Below are 24,649 nucleotides of genomic sequence, written 5' to 3'. Positions count from 1 at the left end.
ATTCAGTAACTCCTATAATGCCTTCTTTTTTAAACCTGTGTTACCTGAATAATACCTCTATTTAAGTAAATGCTGAACTAATAACAACATAATAATTGTTAAATCATCAATAGTATTTTGAATCTTACAGGACAAAGAGTCATATAACTGTGTTATTTTTGGACAGATAAATTATTTTGCTTATCTTGCTCATCTTTTTGACACAGCTGTCTCTTTTTCATTCCCTCTTGTTTAAAAGTAAACTGAATGTCCTTGTGAGCCACTGTTTGGTTTGCTGTCAGGCAGACTAAAAATAAAATTAACAACAAATTGACCAAAGCAGTACATAAATAGCTGTGTGTTTTAACAATATTAGAATTTTATGTTTGTCTCTTTTGGATTGATTCAACACTCCCTCAAACAATGAGATCTCACAAAAATCTTTTGCAGAAATTCCCCTTTCCTCAGCCACTTCCTACTGAGTGGCTCTTCAAGATTCAGCTATCGCTATACTCAAACCACTAACTGGAGGTCAGCGAGGGAAAATACTTTTCCTATTTTTTCCAGATCACCTCATCTGAATTCAGCAATTTCTATTATTTATGACACTTTAATAAAACAAAATTCTTTATTGCATATTTAGTTCTTCAACTTTTTTTTTTTAATTGTTATTGGAACCTGTGGTAACGTGACCTTGAGAAAACAAGTTTCTCCTCTTCATCCTCCACACTGCAGTACTAGGATGCCTCTTACAGCCTTGTCAGAGACCATGTTCCTCCTGAAAATCAGTATCTCAATTTACATCAGTTTTGAGTCGTTTTCTCCCAAAACACAAATTTTGGTCTCCTTGTGTCTAAAGGTGGAAGTAAAGCAATGCAAACCTATCTGCTCTCTTACCTCAGAAGAACTGACTGAAGCCAGCTAAAAGCTCCAAGTCTAAATGGAGTCACTTGGGAAGGAGTTTGAGCTCTCTCCCACAAGAGATGCGATGATTCCTGTGGTATACTTAAATAGAAAAGTTAATAGAACTCTCTGCCTATAACCACAGCTCTGTGGTCTCAAACCTTCCTCCAGGATTTCTATTTTGATTTACCGTCTTTCTGGAAACAGTGGGTTTCCCACTAAATTTTCTGCAAACCTCCTCCAATACTCAGAGACCAGGATCAAGCCTTTTTTTTTTTTTGCCCCCCCCCCCCCCCCCCCTTTAACATAGGACTTCCGTGAGGATGCTAACTATGCAGTAGCTGCTTGCCTAAGCAGGGTTACTCTGATACTGGTTGTAAGGGTCTATAGACGTTTTCCTTCTCCCCTCTCCTTGTGTCACTCAATCTGCAAGAGTAGAGTAAGCCCAGTCTGGAACTGGAACAATGTGTTTAAATCTGCCATTACCAAGAGATAATCTTAAGTATTTTCAATAGGAACATAGAAATTAATGCTAATTCCTCATGATTTCACTCACTTTCAGCTACTTTCAGATAGTTAAATTATTTTAAGCAAAATAAAAGGTGGAAAATATAAAAGCAGCATTGTTTCATAGAACTGCAGTCCTCACAGGCTAGAATGCTTAGTCTGAGCTTCACTCCACTAGATTTAGCCCAGTTACTCCTCTACTGAAACCATGGATTTATTTCTTTTGACTGAAATCAGGAGGAGATGAAATAACTGGGTGACACGGTACAGAGTAGAAGCAAAAGAAATGTTGCCAGTGCCTCCAAGGGCAAGTGATTGCTAGGTGAAAGGCATCAAGATGTCCTGTGCTGCAGGATAGGATGGAAAATGCCCTTGAAAACTTTTATCTGCTGAGCTGCAGCCCCAAGCCTGACAATCACTTTAAAGCTGATTTCATGAGCAAGGTACAGCTGGCTAATTCCCACTATTCCTTCAGACTACATGTGCATTCCAAAAACTAAAACCCAGTGGCAAATTTATATTGCCTCAAAGGAATTCAGAACAAAAGGAATAAATAGAATACAGCTGACTAATCTGAGCATCAGGGAGAAGTTCTTTTATGACCTCTAAGGGACACAATTTGATTACAGTCATCTTAAAACAGAACTGTCCATATTAGTCGTAAGAAAATATTCTTTTAAGTTGAAATGAATAGAAAAATTGCTAAGCTAACAAATTTCAAAGTGGAACTGAACAGCCTAAACCTTGTTTGCTTTGAATGTGAATTAAAAGGCCCAGATCAGTGGTATATCCTTTTGTGTTAAGCTGTTCCAAAATTTATTTACAATAAATTGCATTTTACAAGGTGAATTTATCTACTATGAACTGCTGGTTGTTATGTTATATTACTTCGTTGACAGACATGCTGAGAAGTCCCAGCATAATATATTCTCCAGCAGTCATATGGGCTTTTTAATTTTCTCTTCAGCAAATTCATAATTTTAATTCCTTAATCCTGGATAAATCTCATTGCCAGTACCTCAAAACATTTTTGTGGCTCCCCCATAAAATGTTAGAACTCCAAAATGTTTCTTGAACAAAATGCAGAATATTCTGAAGAGACCTGATGAGATGCCTGATACCATCCTCATGTCCCTGCTTCCACTCACTGTTTCCCATTCTGTTCATCACAGGATCACATCAGCCTTCTTTCCCAGACCATTTACTTTAAGGCCATTTTTGTCTTTTGAATATTTCATTTATTCTTTTTTTTTTTTTTCCATTTGAAAATGAAATTTTCTATTCTGTTTTCTGAAGTCCCAATTGTTGTATCTTACATTTGGCTATACACAAACGTAGTGGTTAACTTAAGTTGTTAAAGCAGACTACCCAGCTTGCTCTGAAATAGCAACCTTGTTGACCTTGTTCTTTTTTCATGTCATCTATAAACTTTACCACTAAAAACATTACAGCATTGTTTATATAACTGACAAAAGTACTAAATAAACCAAATCAAGAACTTATTCATAGGGGGATCCTTCTTAGACATACCACTTAATTACATCTCCTCATTACTAATATTTAAAATTTATCAGTCCAGGCTTAGCCCACCTAATATATTCTCTATTATTTTCAAATAAAGTAAGTGCTTTACAAGGTAATACTTAGAGCCTTAAAACAACAACAACAACTATGCTTCTACATTTTCCTGTTTAAACAGATCTATGATCTAGTCAAAAAAGAATAATTTGACAAGATTTATCTTTATGCTGATTACTGTAGTTACAGCTTTAGCCTCTAAACATTTTTTCTTGCTCAAGTCCAAAATGCTTCAGTATTTTACCTAGAATTGACATGCATGTAACTGATCAATAGTTCTTTCAAATGTGATTTTTAAAGTTTATAAATTTGGAGTAAGATCGGTGGTCCTCCATTGGCAGTTCCAAATGTCACAATTTCTGAGGCTTGCTATAATTAATGAATAATACTATTGTTCTTCAAGCCTTCAGTGCTTAATCTTCTTTATTTCAGCTTTTGATATACAGTCATAAAATGGAGTCCATACCTGATATGTCAACATTCAGCATCCAGAATACCAAAGATAAAATTATTTACTATTGCTCTCCTTTTCTTCTCATTTGGTTAAGGATGTGTTGCTTAACTGTATTCTGCTATTCCGGTAAAATGTAATCTGCCCTTAACATTCACAATGATTACTGTTAGTGTACATTTACTTTTGAACCACACTGAAAATCCTCACAAATGTCTTTGGGAATCACAGACTTTATTTTTGGTATCATTTGGGCATATATTTATAGAGGAAACCTTCTGTGAGTCACATGAGTGCCTGTGCTCACTGCATGCCACCCCAGTAGGAACAGCATAACTGCCTTAAGTGAAACATGACAGTTTCTTAAAATGTCAATAGTAGGAAAGCATTTTCTGTATTTTTAGCAATCTTTTAATTGAGATTTGAAAATGAAAACAAGGAGAAGCAGCAGGCCTATGCAAGTCAGAAATGACTGAGATGTGACTCCTGACTTTGGAGCTGAAGGATCCTCTACTCTCCAAATTGTATTAATGATTCTGTTAATGTTTCAAATCTTTTAAAATTTTAATTGCAAAGATTTTTTTTGAATGGAAAAGTTCTCTTCTGGTCTTACTTTGGTAAAAACTATGCAAATATATTGTTCTGGTCCTATTATAAACCCTTGAAAGCTAATGTTCTGGACATTGCCATCATAAGCAGCAGATGAAGTGTCTGAAAGAAAATTCATTTTTGTGATTTGCTTTTCAGTGCAATAAAATTATAATTGGAATGAGGGGTTGGTTGGCTGGTTTTGGTGCCTCCCAGGAGATGCAGAACAGCAGCATTTTTTGAATCTCTTAACATCCAAAACACAACCAGAGGGCGCCACAAAAACGCGTGAAACTCGTGAAACAACTCAAGAGCAGTATAAAAGGTGGTCTTTCCTAAATGGCATCACACTGAAAAGTACAGTTCCAGCTATTTAGGATGCATTGGTAATGCTTACATTAATTCAAATGCCTGTCTACCTTGCTTTTCATACTTTATATCCAACAGAATCCTGAAGTCCCAGAATCACGATTTTCCTTGACTAGGAAGAGTCACTAGAATACATTAAGCTTATGGAACATTTCCAAGATTCCTTCAGCATTTTCCCCAGAATATATCTTTCCTATTTCCAAATATCTTTGCAGTCTAACTGCTATGAATATATCAGTATTAGGGAAAGATTGCTCACACAATCTCGGGATAAATGGAGAATAGAGCATTTTCTGCATTTTTTGTGGTGATGAGAATTCATTGTTTATATAGGTTGAGATTTCTTGCCTGCAGAGACAAAGAGCTCTGCATAGCTATTGCAGGCCAAGAGCTATTGATCTTAGCTTCTTATTGAAAAGAAACAACGGGGAGTTGAAATAAATATAGACATATAATGTGACAGTCTCCCAAAGGATCTTAAGCTTGTAATAACAAGAAAAATAATTACTAAAGCTGACTTAGATAATTTTTGACCAAAATCCTGTAAGTAAACTGTAGAACAAATGATTAATTTTGTGAAAGAAAACTAATGATTTTAAAAAAAGATAATAAAACCTTTCATCTAGAACATGATCTTGCTCATTGAAACACTTTCAGGTGGGGAGAATTAGTTTTCCTCCCTAAATAATAAAAATAAAAAATAGAATAAATAGCTGAATAAAATGCAATATATAATACAGTAGAAAAATATGATTTTGTTTTTATTAATATCTAAATCTTAGAGTTTTATTGGTTTTGGTAAACTAAAATTCCTGAGCTTATTATTGGAAAAAAAACGCATAAAACTATGTATGACTTTTTCCTCTATTGCTGTGGCTCAGTTTTCATCTGTGGTTCAAAGTTTTTGCTACTGAAATGTTAAATGCTTCTTAAGGTATTCCTAGTATGCACCCATGTGAAGCTGCCTACTTCACTGCTTTTACTGCTGAAATTAGATTGCATTTACATCCTAAAATATAAAGTGATTGCAAACATTATTTTTATATTATGGTGTGTTTTGTTTTGTTTTAAAATTTGGCAGAGAAAGCAAAATGAAATATGCTTCTTTGCTTACATTAACAATTCTTTTAACCAGAAGAAATGGACACCTACCACAAGCAGAAATTTCAAACTGGAGAAATTATACTTAAAAAAAAAAAAAGCCAACCATAAAACAAACAAAAAACCCAAGGCATTATCAAATAATATTTTCAAAGCCTATATATATACATACACACACACACACACATATATATATATATATATAATGTGACAGGTATTGCATCTAGACAGGTATTTCTCCGTTGTGTATGCCTACATGTTGTAGTTCAGGCTTGCAATGCCTGTTTTCCCTGCAGATGCTGTAAGGTAGAAATACAGGAACAGAGGAAGCATTCCTACTACCTTATCTCTTGCTGCTTGTACCCAAATGATATGGAGATAAAACCAGTCTAAGCCATACCAGATAAGACAGTATAGGAGATAGGCTGGGAATGGGAACTTGTTTGATCATGAGAAATAAGAACTGATCAGAGACAGAAATTTTGTGCATGTGCGTGCTTCTGTACAGAAGAGTCTCTAATGGAAAGTATATATGCATGCTGTGCTGTTTTGCAATAACAACCTCTTATTTTTTCAAATGTGTCTAGTATCTAATATTTCTGTTTTCAGGAAGATTGAAGCATTGTATATCCCTCTAATTTGAAAATCCAAACAAATGAAGTTTCAGAAGATTTTAGCCTATCGTTACTTAAAATCTCAGTCAGCAAATACAAAGTAATTTGTTGGTAGAGCATCGTGCCCAAAGTTATTTTCTCCAACCATTGTGCAATATATATATCTGTGGAAATTAAAAAAAAAAAAAAAAAAAAAATCTGTTTGTTGGAACTAAGCCTGGGCCTAATTTTACATATTGTCACTAAAGAATTCAGAACTATTTTTGCCAGCATTCTGTAGCTGTTGATTGCCTTTCAGTGCTGTCTAAATGGTTAGAACTAAAGATTAATTCCCCTCGCTCTCCATTTATAGTGTTCAGATGCTATCCAGAATGCTTAATTTTAGAATTGACCACATAGTCAAGAGCTTCAAACACAAAGAATACTTTCAATTATCTGTGTTTGTGTCATTACATTGAAGCTGTCTTTAGTATTTAGTGTCTAAGTTAGTTTTGCTTGAATTTACTGATAAGTGTCTGAAATATTGATCCTCTACCTGTTATTTGCTTCTGTGGCCTGTTCTAATGCACTTTCAGAGTTCAGTTGGCCTTTTTCATCAGTTGATCACCTCCCATTAGCCACATTTTGAGAGAAGCTGTACTTGGGTCAGCTTGGTATTCCTCTCAGCCTGTTCTTTAAAACAAATATGAGTTTGTCAAGATCCCTTTGGGCCACACTTATTGCAAACTGTATGTTGATATTTGTGATGGTTTTAGATTATTTAGAATAGACTACTGATATTGAATACTGACTTGAATACTTCTATATGAAAGGTTCTTAATTTTATGGATGGGTTGTAATGCTAGTGAAGAGTGTCTGGTTGTATCCTAACCTAAAAAGCGATAGCAAGCTATCCCACCAGTTTTTCTGAATTCTTAGTACTTGTTTCCAGCTAAGGCTGGCACCTGCAGATCTTCTAGTTGAGAATTTCATGAGTGGATGGTGACGAGGTAACTCTGATTTAACAGAAACAAGCAGGTATCAACAGGGAAAAGATTCAGAACAGTCTATATAGAGTATCTGTTTAGCTAAAGCTTATTACCTGAAGATGCCCTAGGTTTCTTTATATTGAACAGGAAATTGAATAGCTCCAAACACCTACCACCCCTCTTAGAAGACAGTCTACCATTTTTGCAGGCAGTGCTCCTGTAGTCCTAATGAGCTCCAGGCACTAGCTTTGGTGGGCCAGCATTAAACAGCTGAGCCAGGAGTCCACTCACTCATCTATTCTGACCTGGTACCTTAACAGTCCTCCAGTCAGAAGCCCACAGACTAACTGCTTCCAATCCCCACTTTTTTTTTTTTTCCATTATAACTGCTCGTCCAATTAAAGCAACCAACTCATTCATAGACCAGCCTAATACAAGTAAAGCACACAGAATGCAGAAAATATTATAGAGATGCTTTATGCTTGTCATGATTGGATCACATTTTTTCTTCTACCTCTCCTTTTTTCCCAAATATTTTTATTTATCTCTTTCTGTGCATGCTTCAGGTCACCCTTTTCCTATCTCCTGTTATTTGTTTCCTTCCATTTTATCTTTTCATTTTAGTTACAAAATTCCCCCTCATTCACCCACACTTTAACATTTAGCACTTTGTTACTAGTTATGAAGCCTTCCAAAAACTGGTGACTATTTTTGGGACTCTGAAATAAATGGGACTGAACAAACATAACTGAAGGCACAAAATACCAAATGTGTCTTGTACTAATCCTTAATACAGAGGAGAATTTATAAAAAATAAAATCATATGCATTCTAGTTACAAAATATGGTGTATATAGTGTACATACTTCCTTTTTTTTTCAAGCAAATGCCACCTTTGCTTAACCTATTAATTAATTAATTTATTTATTTTTTATTCCCAGGAAAATCACAAAACCTTTTCCCTTATGGAGAAGGGAACACAGACTAGTCAGAGACTTTTCCAGTTAGTATCATGCCTTTCCTGCTATTTAGTATCTGATGACTCCGGCTTGTCTTCCCACCCAGAGGTTTGTTCTTTCTCTTCTGGGGGAGTTTAACATGTAATTTGATAGCTTTCAAAAATGGTTTCAAACCTCGAATAAGAAATGAGAGTAGCTGGGACCAATTGTTCAGAACAGTAAAACCTGTCACAATGCATATAGGCAAGTATGGTTTGATAGTTTTTTTTTTTTCTCTGAACTGGGTAATCTGAAAGTCAGTAAAGCAATGTTATATAACCTGCCTTGAAGCCCATATTATCAGAGTTTTAGGGAACTTGAACAAAACACAAAGAAAACAGTATTTGTTGCACAGAAGAAGAATAAGTTGGTTTTGCTCATCTTCTAAAGTAAGCTGCTCAGGGCAGGGACTGTATCTTTCTACTTTTCACAGTATCAAGTGTGGTGGAAGCACTTAACAATTAATAATAAATAGTAAGTAAATGCAAAGCTTGTGAGAAGTGCCAGACTAACATCTCTGGAGAATTCTCCTGGCTATTTATATAGAGAACAGGCAGAGCAGCAATGCAGGCTTGTTTACGTTGCCCCAAAAATCACTAATGCATTTCACATAGGGTGCTAAACAGCCATCAAATGGTAACTGCTCACAATCACTAAAATCCTAGAGAGATCTGGACTGCTGTCTTCATATTGTAAAGCAGAAACAGGGCTTGTATCTTATCATCAACCACCAGAATTAAGTAACCTCCTTTATTTATTTTCCATTGGAATGACACTACTCCAATAAATAAAGTTTTTTTAGTGGATAATTTTGGTGGTTAATAATAAAACCAAAAATACCGCAAAATTTTAAGATTAGAGGAACCACTATTTGCCAGACATCTGTTTGTGTACCATAATAAGTTTTCTTAATATATGAGCTAAAAGTAAGTTATTTGCATTTTAGCCCCACAATTTTTAATTAGGATGTCTTGCCATTTTCTGAAATGCTGAGACACAGTGTTATACTACAAGTGGTAGAGAACTGGCAACATTCTTAGGTAATATCTAATTATTCTTCTTGAATTTCCCATTAAAAATACTGGTACTAGATGCTTTATAAAGAGATCCTGAAAAAAGCAGAAGGCAACTTCATTCAGTGTTGTACTTACCAGTAATTCTTTGGGTGGTGGGCCTAGGGAACATGAGGAGTTTCTTCATGATGTGTACCGCATTCCACAGAAAAACAGGTTCTCCTCTGCATCAGTTACTTTGCAATTAGTTCAGCAGCAGCAAATCAGGCTTATCTCCGTTACACCTGCCAAAATCAAAGTCTCTCTGTATCCAAATAATGGAGAAGAAAAAAAAAAACCACACCACACACACCAAAAAACAAACCAAACAAAACGAAACAAAAACCAGGGGTAGGAGGATAGCAGTCTGTAAAGGCACCCATCTGCTTTTGCTTTGAGAACAAATGGCACAGGGCTGGTATTGAGGCAGTAAATCACATCAATCTGACTGAAACAAACTCCTGCAGACCTACTCCCGCATGTGTGTATTCTGAAGGCTCTGGGTTCAGGCATGGTATAGCACAAATACTTTTAGGTCTAACTATGCCACCAGGTGTTTAAGGTACTTATCTAGACACCAAGGCTTTTAGGAAAAATCTTACACTGCTTGCTACCCTTCAGTAGCTGCCCTGTCCAAAGAACAGGTCCTTTTCTCTACCACAGTCTTTGGCTTTTAGGCTTTCTGAACCCTGCCTGGCTCTGTCACCATATGGCAGATAGAAATGAACTCCCCTAGAGTTGATTTGCTTTTTTAATTGTTGATAAAATAAAGCTCAAAGTACCTTCTGACTGCTTCGTTTATATACTGAGAGGTTAGCACCTGGCTTAAAAGTCATGCAACAAACACCACTGTAGTAATGACTTCACATGTGTCACCGGCCATCAGCCTGCAGTTTTTTCCTACTATTCTTGGCTATTCCACAGGTCACAATACATTAGCAATTCACTCGATGGCGCTTCAGTCCATCAATTTTAACCTAAAAAAAATAATAAAAATGCAATAAGCATATATCAAAAATTCAACTTGAAATAAATTCACAGACACTATTCTGTTTCTGTTGTGCTCCCTTGGTTCCCCAAAATATTGCCACAGTGAACAAAATTAGCATTTTTTTAAAGTTGAAATTCATTATTAGATCAGTTTACATTCTGCACTTGGAACAAAACCCACAAAAGCTAAAAAGTTAATACCATTCTCTGTTCCTACAAACATACGCAATAACACTAGCAGTTTTTTATTATTTATTACAATAACAGACACTTTTCTGAATCTGTATAGTGCAGAAGACATCTTTTTAGCCAGTTCATGCCTCTGGATTTCATACTGTTCATTTTTGCTCAGAAGCCTCTAAGGAACCAGGAGTTTATTGAATTTCTCAATATTCCCTTAAAAGGCGTCAGCAAAATCACTGGGTTTCTGAGAGCTCCAACCACAAAAGGCTGCTGTCCTAACTACACCTGCAAACTACTGCAGAGCATGCTGGCTGCCTGCTTCAGAAGTTTAACCCCCTGCTTGGCAGACATGCTGCAGAATTATTCCACTCTCTCTCCGTTTTAGCCACCAAAGCCTTGATACATTTACTGATTATAGCATTGAAAATGAGTTGTTTTTTTTTTCTTTTTTATTTAATTAGCATTTGTGGAGAGACAGGAGATCTAATTTTAAAGCCTTCAGTCTAATTCTTTGCCATACTCAGAAATCTTGGCAGAGAGCTGAAAGATGAGGGAGGATGATTCTATTAATTTGTAGGGGAGTATTGCTTTGATTAAATCCTTTAAAGCTCAGAATATATATTTTTATATTTTATATTACATTTATTTTTAACATGTTTATATTTATATTTTAATACTTTAAAATGTTATATTTTTATATTTTATATTATTTACATTATTTTTATATTTTTATTCTCTTATTGGTTTAAGGGGCATATGTAATTATTAGATGCATATCATTAGATTCATATTAGACTCATGCATACATTCAGATGCATGGCTAAGATACGAATATCAGAAATTATGATTATTCAAAGTAGATTTCTGCATGTTCTTTATCAAAAGGTTTATTGCTACAAAAAGCTGAATTTGTTAAATTTAATGATTGAGGGGAATTTTGAAGGAGGGACAATTTCTGCCTTGCTAACAAATGTAAGATAGTATATATGTTACTTTTCTAGTTGGATTTAGATGGTAGTGGCCACTATATAGATCTGCTTACAGACTGCCATTTCAATTCTTCAGTTAAAGGAAGAAACCAAACGGCTCCTCATCATAGAGCAAAAGGACAAAATGAAGCAAAATACATCTCTATTGAGTTGACTTAAAAACTCACTATCTGGGCATCCGTACATATAGCTTAGGTACAATGTACTTCCTAGTGGTACAACTCAGCTTGGTAAATTGAGACAGTGAAAAGCAATAAAAACCCCCAACCATTAGAGGTGGGGTGGCAAGATGGTAAAAATAAATAAATAAATAAAAGTAACCCTCACTGAACATTGTCTTCATAATATTGTAAATTCTGGCAGACATTAAGATGTGATTAAGCAAATACGGCTCCCCAATTTTGATTATAAATACCGTAAGAACAATTAGTGGAGAAATGTAAAAACAAACTGCATCATAACAAATGTGTATACAACGTCTTTTGTTTAAAAAAAAAAAAAAAAAAGAAGTCATGGAGACATTTAGCTCCATAAAAGATCTCTGGAACTCAAAGGCATTATCTTTAATTGAATAAAAACTCTTTAAAAAAAAAATCTCTTCTGATCCCTAGAAAACCTGTCTGTGATATATACTTATGCATGACGCACTTCCAAATTATGTAAATCCTGAAGAGGAAATCGTATTAATTTCCTGATTCTATGCAGTCTTCACTAATCATTTCTCATGCATGCCCAAAATGCAGAAAGAAAACCTAAGGCTTTTTTTTTTTTTTTAGTAACTAAACATTCAGAGATTGTCAGGAGATAAATAACACAGTAAGATGCAACCAAAAGATGAAAGTCAACCTGAAAGTAAATTAAATTCACTGAATGGATGACCTCTTATACCATCCTGGATTTCGTACAACTACCACATACCAAACGTATCAAATTGGCTGTCTATTATAAATGCTCCCAGATAAGATAAAGCTGAACCTGAATGATTATGAGACTCAATTAGTTATGGACCTCACTGCAGTCATACATCTGTCTAATTATTTGTGGCAAGATTAGGTAAGAAGAGGTAATTTCCAAGAAAGGCTATAAAGGATCCAGGTTCAAAAATACATCTCTCAGAAGTAAATGAAGTTGATAGGCTACGCAATTTTTATTTCTCTTATGGGCAGACAAATTACTCGCTGATAAATTTGCAGCTACATATGCAGTAGTCCATTTTGGAAGTGGCAAATGTATGGATTACTGGGATTAAGATGCTGAAAGAGCAAGAGAAGTTTCCTGGCTAGACAAAACTTTGAAGAAAATACTTCTTTAAATATTTTGCATCATGCAGTTAATGCTATAAAATAAGCTACCACAGGAGGCATGCAAAATAAAGCTATGTAAGCTAAAGCTACTTCTGAATATATTTTAAATATTTTGACCGAATTTAGAGAAGAACATTGCTTTAAGAGGCAGCATCTTCTGTATCCCACTTTCTACTAGTGCATTTGATTGGTGACTGAATACTATCTTAAATAAATGAACTCAAAATAAATTAATCATATCTTAATTTCAAAACGTATTGTATTTTAAGAATTCTGATGAATATCAGACTTGATATGGAAAAATTTCTGTTTTGGGAAAATGAATTTTATGCAGCAAAGGATGTTCAATGGAATGACAAACAGATTTTTCACCTATATTACAAAAGTGAAAAGATACCAATTTTAATTAATGATTTCCAGTCTTTAGGAACAGACTATATAGCATTGTAAACTGAACATACACAGTACTTTGGGTTTCCCCTAGACTGGCATTTCTATTTTGGTATAGGGTACTCTAAGCTCCAATTTGTCATTTTAAATTCTCTTTATAGGGAATTCATAGATTTTTTTTCCTCTTGACTCTGTCCTTTTCTTTCTTTTCTACCAGGGAAGCAAAACACCAAGGCTTAAACTTGAGGGACCACCAGGAGATATCCAAAGCTATAGTTTGCAATAACTTGGTATTTGTGAAAATGGCACTGCCTGCTCCAGCTCACCTCCCTTTTGCCTGTCAAAAGCATTTATACGGCTATATAATGAACTGCATAGGAAAATTATCTAGGTTAAATATCAACTTTTGTTCTAACAGAGTTTTCAGTTCTTCAAGCTAGTTTGTTGCAGGGCAACACAAATGGTTGTGCTAACCTAGGGGAAAGGGAAGAGCAGGGCTTCTTTCACTTACATCACCAACTCACAGCAGTTAAATATGTTTGTGAAACTACGGCCTAATTTAGGCTTTCTACTTTACAATTAGTTAGGATGAGACACTTCCAGAGATACCAACTGTCAAAAGTGCTACTGAAGCAAAAATCACGAGTTACCAGCACCAGATCTTACTCACCAAACATGTCTCAAGAATGTAAAGAAGGAATGTAAAGGAAACCCCAGGTATATAAATTATACCCACTTAAATGAAATGGTGATTGTATGATAACTAGTTTTATAAAAGTTATGGCTATCAGTATTGTTCATACTGTATTCATACAATCTGGAGATTCAAGATAAATGTATGAAGCTTCAAGGAAGGAAGCTGGAATACTTGAAAATAATTTGAAGCAAGTCTATAAAATAAGAGCATAATTTTGTATTGATAGGGGTGAGCACTGCTAAAATCAGTGAGGTGACCCAACTCCTCTCCCAGGTAAGAACAACTAAGATTAGGAAAGGGTAGTGATATGAAAGATTAATGGAAATATACTGAACTATCTGTGATGGTAGTAATTAATCATGTCTACGGTATGTGTCAGTATCATTGCCAGTAACAGATCTAGATTATTTTAAGGGAATTTGCAGTAATCCCTTAATACATACAGAAACTGATCTGATGCATCCAGAAACTCTTAAGTATATGTGCTTTATAAATACAAAGGGAGAGACGTGCAATTGCTCAATAGGCCTTATCCTACAGAATCCCCTTACTTAAAATCAAGCTGAAAATTTTTCATCTTTTTGGTGGACTCATGATTTTATTGTTTCTTTTTTTTTCTTAATGCTAAATTAAACAGTGGATTGCCTATAATACTAGTCATAAACCAGTTCAGCTAATTCAGTCTTTGACAGTCTGGAACAGAAGTTACTGCCCCGCTTCATTTTGTTCCTTTGTGGCTATGCCTACTCCACCCACCTCCTTGTAAGCTTTCTGAACTGAGGAGCTGCTTCTCCTCCTTTTCATCTCTTACCTTTTTTTCTCCCTTCACCTCATGCCCTGGTAAATGGTAAAGATAGGAAAACCATGATGGAGAAACCTGCCTTATCCAACAGAGCTGACCAGTTCTGCACCCAAGATTATCACCACAGCGGGCAGAATGGAGGAATGAGTTGTTAACCATTGTGTTAACAACGTTGTGTAATAAACAGATGTAATGAAGGATTAAGATGCTGTGCTCACTGTGGTATGCTGAAAGACAGAATTCTCTGCCTGCTTGGTAGCTGCCATAACTTATCCTATGCAACTTCAATGAACAGGCTGGGAATAGTCAGGAAGTAATCAGTTGGACTCTCATCCAGGGAATCAGCTAAGCTTCAGTTTAGCTTGGTAATACATATGGCAGCTTTTTGGCATTACAGGTGCCTCAGGGTTCCTCATCATGGGAATGGCCAGCAGCCAGTAATCTCCAAAGAAAGGTTTTCCTGACCAGCATCCCAGCTGTGCTCAGACAGATCAGAAATTCAGAGTAGGCTCTTAGTGATCAGCAAGATTTTAGAAAAGTTATTTGGCACCACAAGAGAATTTTTAAAGTGTTAGAGAAGTTCATAGCTGAAATTATCCTGAAATTTAACTACACTCTAGAAACTGTTAGCAAAATGCAGCCAAACATAAATGAACTCTCACAGGGGTTATGAATGAGCTAGATACTGTCTAAAACCCTTTATCACTTTTGTCAGATGAAACATGTTTTAGAAGGATAGAACTAACTTCTTTACAACAACAACAACAACAACGTGTTATTAGTGCAAGTAGAAAGTAAGTTGGTTATTGGTCTCTAAGAATGAACTATTACCTGCTTCTGCTTACAGGTAAACAGGACATTTTTAGACAGTACTTTTTTCATGTTTCAAAATTGTTCTAAATCATTTTGAGAGTGTCTTCTACCCCTTTGGGGGAGGGCTGAGTGCTGTGTATCTGGTTTTTTGAATAATACATACACAAGTCTACAGCTTTACGTGGAACAAACACAATATTCCTTGTGACCAATTATCTAATTAATCCTAAAAGACTTAAATTTTATCTAATGTCTTTACTAAAGAACAATGTTTTATTTCTTTATTCTTTAACATTTACTCTAACTGCTACTGAAGTTTATTTGATAATGAGGTTACCTACCACCATTTGCTGGTGCTGTCACATGAAATAACTGCTACAGCTGATCCAACTACTCTTCAGCTCCACTGTTTGAACCATCTGCTGCAATAAATTGATTTTGGGTCTTCCTGCTTGAAAGGCATCTCCTTTCGCTTCTAGACTGTGGAAAGAGCAGGAAGGAGAAGGGAGAGAGATGGAGACTATATTGTATTTTACTAGAGCTGTCTTAAATTTTGAAAGGAAAAGTACTTGTGTTTAGAGAAACAGGTGTACACTCTTCAGTATAGTATTAAAGATAAATGTAGTGAACCCCTCATATCAAAACAACGTTACATGAATTTTGAGATGGTTAAAAAATTTTCAGCTGTTAGACACGCATCTCAAAAATTCACTAATTCTTTACCTCTGGAGATTAGTATCAGAACTGTGGAAGATAGATAGAGAACTTATTTGACCCACATATGGTTGTTGGCCTTCTTATATATCTTTTCACTAGACTTGATATCCTAAAACCAAGACTTGGGGACTATCAAAGAATTTGGGCATTTGGAAAAGGTTTTGAGAGACAACATGCTATAATATTACCAATTCCCACTTTCTCCAAAAACAGATTATTCACTGAACATTTGAACAAAAAGTGCTATACCTTGTTCAACCAAAGGGACATATCATATTTATATATGAGATCATAACCATATGTGCATTTTAAATGCATCTCACCTACACAAATAGAAACTTTGAGTGGAAGTTTATGAGAAAATTCATACTGAGAATAACATGATTTAGATTATATTCTTACACACGACCCCGACGACTGCTGCTTTTGTTATTGTTGTTTTGGGTTATTGTGGGTTTTAAAATACTTCAAAGTATGTGTTGTAGTAGTATTCTTATACTTATGCCACCTATGCCCTGCTGTTGTCCTCGTCTTTATAAATACAGTACTTCCACGAAAGTGAGTAGAAATTTATGAATTCTTAACTCTTAAACTTTGGTTATATGAGTAGACATGACCCTCCATGAGGAGTTTTAATACTTACTTGTGTTCAAGAAACTCTCTCTCTCCTGGGCTTTAACCAGTTGGTTGTCCTCTGAAAAATTTGACTACTTTGAGATGGAGGAAGGAAATAAGAAATCATCAGATTGTCTTTTAACATATTTCCAGTTTTATTTTTTTCCCTTTTTGGCAAAATTTTTTTTACATATTCTTTCTCTAGGTTTGTCATGAATACAAAGACAGCTGGTCCTTAAAAATATCTCAATATACACAAATGTTGTGCTCCCTAGCTAATAAAAACTTGGACTTAGCTTCCCAACTTCATACATTGCCAGCACATATAAGATAACTGTCAGTGTTAAAAGGTAAAAGCCTGGAAAATAGTCAAGACAGTAGAACCAGGCATTCTACATAATCTGGTATCAAACTAATGTGATGACAATACAGAAGTCATCTTAGACTTGACCATCATGGACAGCACAGTGTCAAAATCAGCTGTTGGGAAAAGCTGACATTCTTTAATAGCACATGAATATTAGCAAAACAAATATTAACGAAATTAGAATAATATCTAAAATCAATAAACCTCTTTCTAGTACGTCGTACATAATTCAATCCCCTAAAAAGGTGCTGGTAATATTTTGAAGAGAGACATTTGTTTATTGAAAAAAGAAAATAATTTTAAAAGCTTTAAATCCCTTAACTAAGGAATCTTACTTTTAAAGGAGTCAGTGGTTGCTGTAATACTGACAACTGTAGATATTAGAAAAAGCATAGCTTCTGAAACTCTTAAACATAATTATTTCAGTCAGAGGCAGTTCTAAAATACTGCTTTGTAAGGATGGATATCATGTACGTGAAGCAATTACTTTCTTAATTTAATTTTATTTATTTTCTATTGTCAGAGAACTTACAATAAATAAACAAAGTACACTGAAAACAAGCTATTAGAGATAGCCTGTTTGATTATTATATTTTATGCAGGGAACCTATGGGTTTCAATGATTCATAATCTTGCAAAATTGTGCATTTTAGATTCAAGAACAGGAATCTTTAATATAAGAAAGGCTATAAAGTCTCTTTTGTGTTACAAAAACATTGGTAAGTGAAAAAACAGTGATTTCTCCCAGCAAAAGTATTTAGCATTTGTCAAAGCCTTTGTATTTAAATTTCTATTAGTTACACTCTGAATAGTCACAGTATTATTGTTAATTAGCCTAGGTTATCTTCTCTGACAATGACATGGCAAACTAACTTTGGTAGTCCAGGTAGAGGCTAATTCATCTTTGTCTAATTGCCAATAGACTTCATAGAAATAGAAGAGCTTATTTATATTATTTTCACACAGAAAGATTCCTTAAATATTATTAATGTCATATTTCACTAAAATTATGCCATTTCCAATATACAGCTTTTCCAATATATCAGTTGTTGGCTTCTAAAATTCAAACTGTGAACAAACAAAAAAAATTAATAAACTACAAATATAAATCATTGCACATGATATTAAATGAATGATAGTGACTTACATTTAACCTTAAGAGCAGAAAAAAATGCCACAAAAGGCTTTTTCAGATTACCTTTTTGTAACAGAGAGTCATTTATATCCATTACTAGACTATGCAATCATCCCTGTCCATTCCTTTACATGTATAGCTTCCTTTCAGTGCCTTGAATCCCAGGGATAACACAGTAATACACTATTATATTATTATTATACTTATATATAAAAATAACATTTCAGAGATGTGGCTCTTGGATACAGATCTAATGAGATCTTCAAACATATTTTTGAAAGTTTCCTCCATGCATGATTTGCCTTGAGATTATATATTTTAATTATCTTTAGCAAAAAAAAAAAAGTGCTAAATCTGTAACCTTTTCTTATGTTTTACATCAGCAGCAATGGCATATGTTGTTACAGTTTGACAAAGCTAATTTGAGAAAAATTAATGTCCTTCCCCAGTATTTTACATGTGAAGGCATAACTTGTACTCTTCCTTACACAATGCAACAATGAAGTGACTCATCTGTCATAAGGTAAAGACTCAGAATCATTTATTTAGACTCCAGAGGCAGAGGAAGAAAAGTAGAAATATTTATCTTTTAGGAAATCCATAACTGGAAAACAGTAAGTCAAGGGCTTGATTTCAATTCTACTGAATGTAGTTGTACAAGACACACTAATTTCCGAAGCGGATATACTGGGAAATTAGTTTCCATTTTTAGTTATAATCAAAACCATTTGGCCACTGCTGCATACATGGCATACCATGGGCATGCGACTGGGAAAACGAAGCTGGAGAGCAAGTAGGTACCAAATAATACAGAAAAGTTGAGCCTGCATGTCCCTCCATTATGACTTTTTTTTTTTTTTTTTTAAAGAAAATTGGGAAGATTTTTACTCTCTGAACTGATTCAAGATGTTTATATAATAGACTTGAATAGATAGGGTGCATACACATACATATATACACATATGATTTGGATGTTAACAAACGTAAAATATTTTTTGACCTTACGTTTTAGAATATGATTTTCTCTCTCATCACATGAAAAAAAAAGAGATTCCCTTGTACTGAGACAACCGTTTCTAATCATACTCTGCTACAGATTTTTCTCACTGCCATGTTCTTTAGCACTTTCTTTTAGTTTTACAATGCATCAATTTCTAATTAACTTTGCAAAAGATTTTACATTAATAACCTCTCAGCAGTGTCTGCACTTTAATTTCCTTTGCTGTCGTCAGTTCTTTCTTGTACCTTCTGAGATTTCCTATATATGAAGCTGTCCTCATATGGGGAAAATTCAAATGCGAGGAAGGTTTTATTCCTAAAATACAAGTAGAAAAATCATGTTAACATTTTATTATCTGTCTTCTCCACATTTGCATTAGTTACTATCTTTTTTTCACATTCTCACTTCCTTGTTTTTATTTTTATTTTTATACAATAATAACAAAAACCTAAAAGATTGTTGCAACATTTCATATAAAATGTTTTCTTTTTTCTTTTCTTTTTTTTTTTTTTTTTTTAAAGCAAGAGTGGTAAAGCTGGCAAGTTTACAATGCTCTTCAGTACCACTCCCAAAATTCTTATTTCTTGAGTGTGCATGCAGCTCTGGACAGAGGCTGTCAGGGGCCTGAATTGCTCTCCCCACCTATCCAGCACTATATAAAGCACATCCAATTTCCAATCTTCTATGATTAAAATTTATATACATAAATATACAAGTATTTGCAGGAATTCTGCATGACCCTCTAAACGTCATGTTGACAGACATCATGAAGATAAAGTTACAGGGATTCACAATGCTTATCATTAGATAAAGTCTTTTTCTAGTTTTTGCCAGCAATTATCATGTTTGTGGTATCAGGCAGGCAATAGTCCAATTTGCCATATTCAGTGGGTGAAGATGCAGTGTTTACTATACGTTATATACAGATACTTTTACAGATAGATATTAGTGCAAGTATTGCTGCAGAATATGAGCATAAAAGCTATTGTATACTTTGGTAATTGAAAAGTACCACATGACAGGGGTTGCTATGGTATCTGCAAGCATGACATTTTTATAAAGCACTACTACAAACAGGTATGTAATTCCCTGACCACTTATGAACATACATGCTACAGATATTTACTGCTTTGAAAACGAAAACAGTTTATTACATTGTTTCAGATATATTTTCTGAAAAAAAATAGTGTTTTCTTTTTAATTGGCTGTCCCATTCCACAAAGATAATCATCAGGATTGCTGTAAAAGAGAAAGCAACATGATTTTAAGGCAACAGAAAATGCAAGTGCATAATATATCCGGCACTGCTGTTTTTGTGTGTTATAAATTGTTGATGAAGTGCCATTCCTTGTTTTCATCAAACGTTATTCTTGCAGTAGAGCTCCTGTGTGCTTCAGCATGCAATTTCCCCTCTCCAGAGGGATGAGAATGTACCGCAGTTTACTTTGCTTGGGTTACACTGCAATATGATTTTTTTTTTTTAGGCAAGCACTGAGATACACGTGTTTCTCTGTGCACCCGCTGATCAGCAAGGAAATATAAAATATGCTAAGTAACAGAGACTGCATGCTGGATCACATAGGTTTGTCTATCTGTGCTTAGAGAATGAAAGAGATGGGTACCATCCTCCACTGAAAATGATATTGCTAATGCAGAGGTTTGTGAGCCATTATATATTCCTACACTGCAGACACTTCAGGATATTTTTTCTAATGCATTATAAAGCTAGATAAGCCTTTCTGAATATATACTATACCACTGAATGAATTGTAAGAATTTTCTAGGTCCAAAGAAAACCAAAGCATTTTTAATAATACTTCATGTTAAGGATTGTTTGACATGCAAATAAAGACACATACTTCAATATTTGATTCTTTTAGAAGGTGGAAGCTCTTTTATATGTGCGCCGTAGAACTGAATAATGCATATTAATAAAAGCACCATTATTTGTGGAATTCCCCAGTGCATTTAATAGATACCCATAGGTTGTATTTTAGTAAGCTGGACAAGTGTGAGAGTTCTTAACGTCATGTCAGCTCTAGATAGATATAGGGCCACATATTATTGTGCAGAACCTAAATGCAAAAGCTGCTAGCCAGGTCACAGAAGTATTACCAACGAGTATTACCTTTACAAAAGGAGATGAATTATTATGTCCACTAGAAAAAAAAACACAAATATATAAAATCTATAAATTATGTGCAAAGCTATAGGATATTCCCTGTGTCAGTGACTGCAATTTTTATTTCTTTATTCTGTGGCAGAAGACACCATGAGTACCACGATCATCTGGTAGGTGTTTGTGCCCTCTACTGGATGCTGTCAGGTTTAAATTTTTATTTTAAGTCTTAATGCAGCCAACAGCTAAAGGAGATGCTCTTTTAATGAATTTGATGTATTTATGGTATTCAGGAACATACATTTCTCCTTTAAAATGTGTGTGTGTACCCTTCTTACTCATCTATCATTCTCTGTGAACTAGGATAGTAAGAGAGTGCAGAGACCTCCTGCTGTGGGAGTTTTGCTTAGTGTTTTACATGCTCATATATGACTGAACCATTATGCTGAAACATCTCTCTTGTATCAACATTAAAACACGAATATTCTTTATACCTGCACGTTAAGGAGGAAGACTGAAAGTCAACTGTCTGCCAAATAACTTCCAGGTATACTGGAATAACTTCAAAGAAATATAAAAGGATCAAAGTTTATTCAAATATTATAATATTTAAATCTGCAAATATATTACTCTTTGTGCAATGAACCAAAAAGTTTACAATTGGACTCAACAAAAATGATGAATGACTTCACTTAACATTTTGTTTATTGAAACCATAATCAAACTGATTTTATAAATGATCTCACATACACTTCTGCACATTACCAGATGTGTAGTAAAATTTTTACATAAGCATTCCATGCTTATTCCACAAATTTATCTACCTACCTATCCAGCACCGACTTAAAACAGTTTTGTCCTTCAAACAGCAATTCAATGACCAAGAATTTTTACAGAACATTTACACTACTGCTTTGTATTCTCAGCAATTAAGATATTAGAACAATAACTATTCTGGACACGGACATAAGCACAGAAAAGAAACTAACTGAAATTAGGTATAACTACAAAAACCATACATGTTGTCCTTGAAAATATAGCATATTTGAGGTTGTCTTTTTTTTTTTTTCTCCTGTTAGCTCTATTAACCCAAGTATACAGTAGTCTTCACAACAGGTATGAAAAAAAATCATTAATTACTCCATGCACATGTCCACTTGCCCCACATCCTGCTGCCTGTTTGCAACCTCCTGCCAGGGTCCGTGCCTGTAATGGCATCAGCTGAAGTGGTTCACCCTTAATTTTAACAATTACTTGTTAAACTGTATTAACTTCATACAATAAAAACACAAAGACTAAAATCAGTACATAAAAAGGTTATCTTTATTCTTTTGGGTTGTTAGCAATGTTGTTACTTTTGGTAAAACAACTTCCTGCATGCAGTTCACCAGTACACTGAGAGTCAATAGTTTCTGTAAAAGCAGAAGCCCATCTATATTTTCTTTTGTAAGAAATGCAAGGTATTCCACTGTTCATTATAGAAGGTCACTACTTATTCTCATGAAGAAAGATTTTGAATGGCAAATTGTATTTAAAACACTAGTACTGCAGCATGAATTAACGGGACCAGCAGTCAGTGTGAGACTAACACAGGAAAAACAGGGTTTCTGTGACTAAGAACAACCTGAAAATTGCCAGACATCAGTATGATTTCAAAAGAAAGCCTTCCATCTTGTGTCACATACAAAGAACTACTTACTGATCAGAAAAAGATCTATACTATTTCTTTTAAAACTATTCCTTATTAAAATCTATTTTAATACAATTAGCAGAAAATTGCAACTGCCAATTCACATCGTATCTTAGGTTTCACAGCAATAAATTGTCACAGATAGAAAGCAATAAAAATGACTAACAGTGTGAACATATTTGTAGTATCCTCTTGTATGTACAAAATGTTTAAAATGAAATTATTTGCAAAATAACGTGAATAGATCAATATAGAGAGATATATATTATAAAAGTTATTTTCAATAGCCCCACATTTTTATCAAGTTAAGCAATATATTTATCCTGTATGGTCTGGTTATTCACTGCATATTATTGATTACTAAACTCAAAATAAAATCTATAATAACAGCAAACTATTGCTTACTGGTATGAGGAATGATGGTCTCAAACAGTTTTTTTCCTTTCTACCATTCACATGTCTTTCCATCTTAGACTTGAATAGCTGTAGGATAATAGCAGCAAGCATGCATCAGTTAAAGCTTCCCAATTATTTGGAGTATTACAGAATATATCAAGCTATCTATTGAAACGTTATAAGCTACACTTAGTAGGGTACATATTTGATGCAATAAATACAGTACTTAGGTCATTGTCTCTTTTCAAACCGATACCACTGTGTAAAACAACTGATTAAGTAACAGAGAACATTTTACTTGCATATGAAGTGTAAGCCTTGATGAAAAAAAAAGTGATGTAAACCACAGTGCAGGACAAAGCTGATTCAAGCACATCCTTTTGGTCACCTCAGCCTTCTATCGAAGATTGCATTTCGTACAGTGGAAACCTGACTAGAGTGCCATGGGGGTTGAAACCACCTCCAGTGTACATGTCTCTGTCATGGTCCATTTCTACAAAGTACAGAAATTTCAGCCTGAGGTATACACTAAAGCAATATTTGTCCCAGTAGGTATTTTGCTATCAGTTTACACATATAGCTTTGATTACTGTCTTAAATCGGTTTTATTTATACAAAATAAATAAAACCTGTAGAGATTGACTTTGGAATGGAGTATCAAAGCTACTTATTAGTGGGTCTAAAGATTTTCTAAAAAAAAAAAAAAATTAAAAAAAAGATTATCACTTTATTTCAGTAATTCCCTATAGGCAAAATTTGGTGTTTACAGCTTTTCTGTGATAGAATTGTTTAAAACCCCCAGGAACTAAGTGCTATCTTGGACCCTGAAAGATTTTTTTTTTTTTTTTTTTAAGTTTCATATTTTTCAAAACAGGAATTGCATGTAGCATGATTTATTTAAATCATTACCTGAATAGGACTGTGTAATAAATGAAGAATTAATAAAGAGATCAAACTACCAACCTTCTTTCTGTGAAAGTGATTCCTCCCTTGTTTTGTTTCCTGATAAATTATTTTTTTAAGCTCTGTTCTGTATCATTTGCTGTTGATTTGATCTAGAGAGGCCCAAGAATCTGGAATCTTGTCTTTCTGCTTTTAGAAGTGCTCGCTTGAAGACAACTATGTTCACATTATGATGACATAATTACGTATTCCTAACATTTGTGTTCCTCTGAAAGAGTATTTACCTTTTTCCTCAACACAGCAGAATTACAAATAATAGTATATGAATTAAAGCAAATGAGATCACCAAAAGAAATTACACAAATGGAACTTAACAGATGAAGTGTACACAGTGGATACACTTATTCCACAAAATACAGACTTATGACTGGT

The 24,649-nt window shown here is 34.5% G+C and overlaps 1 long non-coding RNA gene across 1 annotated transcript in view; it reads left to right on the top strand.

Annotated features, from left to right (window-relative positions):
- The window catches only part of LOC125182493 (uncharacterized), a 67,024-nt gene that overhangs the window by 6,221 nt on the left and 36,154 nt on the right, over positions 1 to 24,649 (top strand). The gene's annotated exons all lie outside the window — the stretch shown is intronic.

This window comes from Anser cygnoides, chromosome 6 (genome assembly GCF_040182565.1).
Source record: "Anser cygnoides isolate HZ-2024a breed goose chromosome 6, Taihu_goose_T2T_genome, whole genome shotgun sequence".
NCBI lineage: Eukaryota > Metazoa > Chordata > Aves > Anseriformes > Anatidae > Anser > Anser cygnoides.
The sequence above is the reverse complement of the archived record's forward strand: the minus strand, read 5'-3'. Positions and strand labels throughout refer to the sequence as shown.